The sequence below is a fragment of the Cervus canadensis genome, chromosome 19, assembly GCF_019320065.1.
Source record: "Cervus canadensis isolate Bull #8, Minnesota chromosome 19, ASM1932006v1, whole genome shotgun sequence".
Taxonomy (NCBI): Eukaryota; Metazoa; Chordata; class Mammalia; order Artiodactyla; family Cervidae; genus Cervus; species Cervus canadensis.
Window position 1 is genome coordinate 57,016,099 of NC_057404.1, and position 7,555 is coordinate 57,023,653.

Genomic DNA, 7,555 nt, shown 5'->3' on the forward strand with positions numbered 1-7,555 from the left:
TCTCCACCATGACCCTACCATCTTGGGTGGCCCCACATGGCATGGCTTAGTTTCATTGAGTTAGACACGACTGTGTTCCTGTGATCAGATTGGCTAGTTTTCTGTGATTATGGTTTCAGTGTGTCTGCCCTCTGATGCCCTCTCGCAACACCTACCGTCTTACTTGGGTTTCTCTTACCTTGGACGTGGGGTATCTCTTCACGGCTGCTCCAGCAAAGCGCAACCACTGCTCCTTACCTTGGACGAGAGGTATTTTCTCATGGCCGCCTCTCCTGATCTTGAGTAAACTGAGGTTAGAACCTTTTCAAAGGCCATTCTCTTTTCATTGCTCTATTTTCACATCTATTGGAAAGCCCCTCAGGAGACTAAATTTTCTTCCTCTTCCTTCTTCCCCTTCTTGTCCTAGTTATCGAAAATCAACCACACATGATTCAATGCTCATTCTGTCAATACAAGACACAGCTCAGGAAGTTCCATCTAGATTTGTTAAAACTATTACCCTACCTTTATATCACACTTCCAACTCTACTTCCGTTTATCTTAAAATCCTCTCAAGTTGGACAAATGTCATTGACTTCCTTTCCCAAATGATAAAGATAAGGTGGCTAGGTTAAATGAATTGCTTAAGCCATAAAAAACTTAGTCACTAAGAGTGTCAGGTGCAGAAGCAGGGTCATAGCCCTCTGAGCCCCTTCCATGTGGCTTTCAGTGTATGGTGTACTTCAGGAATTAAAGTTGACTTGGAAAATCAGGAATGCCTATTAGGGTCTTTCCTTAGTAAATATGTTTGTTAGTGTTTTCTCCTACAATAGTTAAAATTGATACAGATTAGAAAAGTAGTTTACTGTAAAGATTAAGAACTATGACTCAAAAATCAGAAATCTACCACCATGTTGTGAATATTTAATTCTGTGTTATCCTGAATTACATGTCTATAAATGGGGTCAGCTGAGGTAATTGAAGTAATTTGAAGATATAGACATGATCATAGGTTCTCAGTGGAAATATAGGAGACAGATCACTAATGCTACTATAACAGCTGAATGCCATGAACATTTGATTAACATTTGATTAACTCCCTCTTAATATGGAGAGAGACTAACAGACACTTAGACAAATTGGCATCCCTACTTTTCAAATACTTTTATTTTAGGAGAGATTATATATACATACACTTTTCCAAAGCCTGCTACTGTTAGATTAATACATAACTCCCTTTTCCTTTTCACAAGTAGTGTGACATTTCAGAGACTTTTCCTCATTTTTTCCTCCACCTTTGATCAAAAGTGTTTCCTCTATGACCATTTTTGCATCCTGTTGGTTCCCATGACCTGCTACAGACATCACAGACAGAGCACCTGGAAAATGAGCAATAGACATGGGACAACCACCTGTCCTATAAAATAAGCATGTTTAATGATAGAACATACTGAAGTCAGAGTCAATATAACATTGATATTTAGATCACATGTATGAAATAGGTTGATTTATCTGGATTTCCATTGTTTGTTTACATTTTTATTTTAAAAATGAGATATTAATACAAAAAGCTAGGTTAACAGCATGTTATCAAAGAATGATAATCTGTGATATGTACCTTTTAACCTTTCCACAAATCCATTCAAATAATCCTTGTTAAAGTTACTGAACATCAGCCAAGTATCAAAAAGGTGAGATAAAAAGGATTCTGGAAAAATCTATATACTGAACTTTTCTATTTAAAGAAGCTTGGTTTTACATCTGTGCCCAGGGAATATTGCTTTCTATGAGAAAAATGTGTAGGTTCTTTGAGATACAATTTGTAAAATGATCTATTTTTCTTATTAACATTCACAGAAAGGAGGAAGTCTCTGTTTGAATGAGTGGTGCAGTTTGCTCCCCAGATCTACTAGTAGACCAAATGTACAGAGAAGACACTTTCTGAGGTAATCTTTATGTTTATTTATATTTTTATGTGTCTTTTTTTTTTTAATTTCATTTTACAGTGATCTGTCTCCAAGTATGAATTCACTGCACCTTGCTTCCTATCTGAAATTCTTTAAGGATATTTTAGAAACTAAAATGCATTTGGTATCCTGAGGTACCTTTACATTGTATTAATAAATAACTTTGGAAACATTTCATTAACAGGATGAATGAAATAAATTTCGTGATGAATTTAGTAACTGATAGCAAAGTTCACAAAATCGTATTCTCCACCTCACTAAATAGGATATGTATATAGAAAATCATCATGCTTTTATTTTTCCAGAGGAAAATTATCTAAAAGTTGCTAGCATGCATTATGAAGGTTAGCTTTATTTACTTAGGCTGATAGAATACATTCTTAGCTTTGACTTGTTACTGATTTTGTTACCTGGTCAATTTTTGTAACCCCTCTAGGTATCTGTTTCTTCATTTTCAAGAGAGGTTAATAAGACATTTATGTCATGGGTCAGTTTTAAAGATCAAAGGGACATATATATGTAAACATCACAGTATCTGACATATAATAAAGGCTTAAAAATATTAGCTTTGCTTATTATGTATTAACAAATTCATATCTATGAAAGCTTGTTTTAAAAAGTCACTAGTATTTTACCAGTGTAAAATGTTATATTTATTGAAATCCATAGAGGAAAATACTAAAATGTGTTTATTTCCCCCTTGAACATTCATTGTTTTGTGAAGAGAATTATATCTCAATATGAAAAGAGTACAACCAAGCATCAATAATTGGGTCAAAGTTAATATTTCTACTCAGAATCTTCAGTTTCAGCATTTTATATATTCACATTTTGAATGAAATTAGAATGTAAGTTTTGTAAGCTATGAGTTCAGATGTATTTTTTCTAAGAATTGTGATACTCTTTTCAATGTAATAATTGAATGTTTTGTTTTAGTCATGTACAGCCATCCATTTGGATAAAAATATCCTAAAATAAGGCAAGAATATTGGAGTGGGTTGTCATTTCCTCATCCAGGGCATCTTCCCCACCCAGGGACTGAACACGTGTCCCTTATGTCTCCTGCATTGCAGGTGGGTTCTTTACCACTAGAGCTGCCTGAGAACCCCATGGGACTTCTGGAGAGACGTAGTTAACTCACTTTGCTAAGATCAAGGGCCCCAGAAAAGGCGACAACACAGCAATTTTAATTCTCAAAAAGGTCAGAATCATATAACTGAAGAGTTTTCCGTAGGACCAAATAAATGAACACATGCGGAATCAGTTCATTTTTCTTAGTTTTCACTGTAACCCTTTATTGCAGCATTGAAAAAAAAGTTGAGAGATACATTTTCTTATCTTTTTAGTTATTTGGATCAGTCCCTCAGATATGCTACATTCCTACGAACTTCTTCTGTCTCCATACTTTTGTATTAGTCCAGAGCATGTTGAAGAACAACAAGATAAACAGAGGCAAGGAAGATAGATGGGGCATCAAAGAAGCAACATAGGACCTTATGCTACACTTAGAACAGCATCATTCGCAGTTCTAGTTACCTTTTTTTAAGCAACTACATGATTTTTTTCAGATAGCCATTGCTTACATTACCAAATTCCATCACAAACTCCCAGAGTTTACTCAAACTCATGCCCATTGAATCGGTGATGCCATCCAGCCATCTCAACCTCTGTCGTTGCCTTCTCCTCATGGCCCCAATCCCTCCCAGCATCATTTGTCATTTTCCAATGAGTCTTTTTCCATTTTCCAATGGTCTTTTCCAATGAGTCAACTCTTCACATGAGGTGGCCAAAGTATTGGAGTTTCAGCTTCAGCATCAGTCCTTCCAATGAACACCCAGGACTGATCTCCTTTAGGATGGACTGGTTGGATCTCCTTACAGTCCAAGGGACTCTCAAGAGTCTTCTCCAACACCACAGTTCAAAAGCATCAATTCTTCAGCACTCAGCTTTCTTCGCAGTCCAACTCTCACATCCATACATGACTACTGGAAAAACCATAGCCTTGACTAGATGGACCTTTGTTGGCAAAGTAATGTCTCTGCTTTTTAATATGCTATCTAAGTTGGTCATAACTTTCCTTCCAAGGAGTAAGCGTCTTTTAATTTCATGGCTGCAATCACCATCTGCAGTGATTTTGGAGGCCAAAAAAATTAAGTCTGACACTGTTTCCACTGTCTCCCCATCTATTTGCCATGAAGTGATAGGACCAGATGCCATGAGCTTAGTTTTCTGAATGTTAAGCTTTAAGCCAACTTTTTAACTCTCCTCCTTCACTTTCATCAAGAGGCTTTTTAGTTCCCCTTCACTCTCTGCCATAAGGGTGGTGTCATCTGCATATCTGAGGTTATTGATATTTCTCCCTTCTATCTTGATTCCAGCTTGTGCTTCTTCAAGCCCAGCGTTTCTCATGATGTACTCTGCATATAAGTTAAATAAGCAGGGTGACAATATACAGCCTTGACGTTCTCCTTTTCCTATTTGGAACCAGTCTGTTGTCCCATGTCCAGTTCTAACTGTTGCTTCCTGACCTGCATATAGATTTCTCAAGAGTCAGGTCAGTTGGTCTGGTATTCCCATCTCTTTCAGAATTTTCCACCGTTTATTGTGATCCACACAGTCGAAGGCTTTGGCGTAGTCAATCAAGCGAAATAGATGCTTTTTTCTGGAACTCTCTTGCTTTTTTGATGATCCAGTGGATGTTGGCAATTTGATCTCTGGTTCCTCTGCCTTTTGTAAAACTAGCTTGAACATCTGGAGGTTCACAGTTCAAGTATTGCTGAAGCCTGGCTTGGAGAATTTTCAGCATTACTTTACTAGAGTGTGAGATGAGTGCAATTGTGTGGTAGTTTCAGCATTCTTTGGGACTGCCTGTCTTTGGGATTGGAATGAAAACTGACCTTTTCCAGTCCTGTGGCCATTGCTGTTTTCCAAATTTGCTGGCATATTGAGTGCAGCACTTTCACAGCATCATCTTTCAGGATTTGAAATAGCTCAACTGGAATTCCATCACATCCACTAGATTTGTTCATAGTGATGCTTTCTAAGGCCCACTTGACTTTACATTCCAGGACGTCTGGCTCTAGGTCAGTGATCACACCATCATGATTATCTGGGTCATGAAGATCTTTTTTGTACAGTTCTTCTGTGTATTCTTGCCACCTCTTCTTAATATCTTCTGCTTCTGTTAGGTCCATACCATCTGTCCTTTATTGAGCCCATCTTTGCATGATATGTTCCCTTGGTATCTCTAATTTTCTTGAAGCGATCTCTAGTGTTTCCCATTCTGTTGTTTTCCTCTATTTCTTTGCATTGATTGTTGAGGAAGGCTTTCTTATCTCTTCTGGCTATTCCTTGGAACTCTCCATTCAAATGGGAATATCTTTCATTTTCTCCTTTGCTTTTCACTTCTCTTCTTTTCACAGCTATTTGTAAGGCCTCCTCTGACAACCATATTGCCTTTTTGCATTTCTTTTCCATGGGGATGGTCTTGATCCCTGTCTCCTGTACAATGTCATGAACCTCCGTCCATAGTTCATCAGGCTCTCTATCAGATCTACTCCCTTAAATCTATTTCTCACTTCCACTGTATAGTCATAAGGGATTTGATTTAGGTCATACCTGAATGGTCTAGTAATTTTCCCTACTTTCTTCAGTTTAAGTCTGAATTTGGCAATAAGGAGTTCATGATCTGAGCCACAGTCAGCTCCCAGTCTTGTTTTTGCTGACTGTATAGAGCTTCTCCATCTTTGGCTGCAAGGAATATGATCAGTCTGATTTTGGTGTTGACCATCTGGTCTTACATATCCATGATACTCCAAATATTTTAATTTTAAGTAAACAAATGTAAGTTAACACACAGATTTCCTATATTATTTACATGGTATGTGCATCATTACCTTTTTGATATTTTATTTTTAAAAATAATTTCTGATACCAATTCTCACAATTTATTAACTTTTTCTATGAGCTTCCCCAGTGGACTCCACAGTTTCATAATGCATAACAGTTAACACCTGTTTAATGCAGCAAATAGATATCAGGTTATAACGGTGAGTCCTCCTCCTTGTATTTACAAAGATTAAGGAATTCCTCATTGTACTTATACTTCCAATAAGTGCTGTTCTACTTTCTCTTTCTAAAGGATGATGGCGGAGGAACCTGCTGGCAGAGTCCCATGTTCTTGCCCAGGCACACCCAGGACAGCCTGTCTCCCTAGTATTGGCTGTTGGTAGTCATCTCCTTTGAAATTTTAGCTTCTAAAAAGGATGAGAGTAGTAGGTAATACTGGGAGCCTCAAGAGGTAACAACACAGCCTCTCACCTGTTCTGAATATTGAGACTTTTTAACATGATTGATGTAGGGCTTGGTCTCAGGTGTGTTTGCGTGTGTGTCCATTCATACACGGGAATTCAAAAGTACCAAAGCTGTTTTCCTATTTCTCTAATGAAATCTCAATTGACATTATAGAGAATATTAACCAAAAAGGATTGACATTACATCTTTTATGACTCTTAATGAGCCTCTTCGATTTAAATGGGTTTGGCAGCTAAGGCAGTCCTTGGGAGGTCACGAGGAGGTCACCTCTAGAGTGTCCAACAGTATTTGGTGGGGAGACAAGGAGTAACGAACTAAGGCCACGGGTGAGTCTCTGTTATTGACTTCTCCCTTGGGAGCCAAGGTCTTTTCCGTGTTAGTTTCCTGGGTCATCGCGCCCCCAATTGTTTCCCAATGCTTTGTTTCAGATTCTCCCATAAACAGTACACGCCTTTCTTCATCCTTTAGCTGCTTGTCACTGAGGCTGCCAACCGCCAGACATACCAAACGTTCACACCGAGGTTAGGACTCGAAAATCCCAAGGATTCTGGTCAGTCTTCAGGCTGCAGCAAAGGTGTCCATCGGTGTTCTGGGGCGCATGAGCTGCTGAAAAGCCAAAAAACTTTTTCACCCTCAACATCTACAGTCAGTCTAAACACCAAGATAGAAACCTTTGCAGCAGAAGCCGCGGTTTCCCTCCTGGTCTCTAGGCTCACCCTGCTTGCAGGTACCCTCGGAGCCATCCTTTGGCAGACCCTCCCGGTGCTGTCCTTGACGCCCGCGATCCTGGGCGGGCCGACTCTGGGCGCGTCTCGGGTTCCCAGCCGCCTCCGCCCGCGCTGCGTCCCCGCGCGCGCGCCGGGTTATCCGGTCTTTGAGCATGGCAGATTTTCACCAGATGACATCATGGGAGCTAGTGAGTACCGGCTCCACAAGGGGGACGGAGAAGGGGAGGGAGGAGGGGAGGGGAAAGGCTGGGAAGCCGCGCCGGAGCCGTTGCCTGCCACCGGCCGTCCTTCCGCCAGCCCGGGAGGAGCGCTCCGCCGGTTACTGACAAAGGATGGGAGGATGCCTGAGCCGCGAGATGCGCGTTGTGCGCAGCCCGGCGGCCGCCTGAGCAGCTTCGCCCTTCGCCGGTGAGTGACCACGGAGCGCCGCTGCGAGCCCTTAGCTCTTCAGTTCGCGGTCCCAGAGCCTGGGTCTTCCACCCGAGCGAGGCTCGGCGTGCCGTCAGCCCAGATGCCCTTTTGCCGGTGGGTCCGCACGAGAGCTCAGGGTCTGCGTTTGCGCTGGTG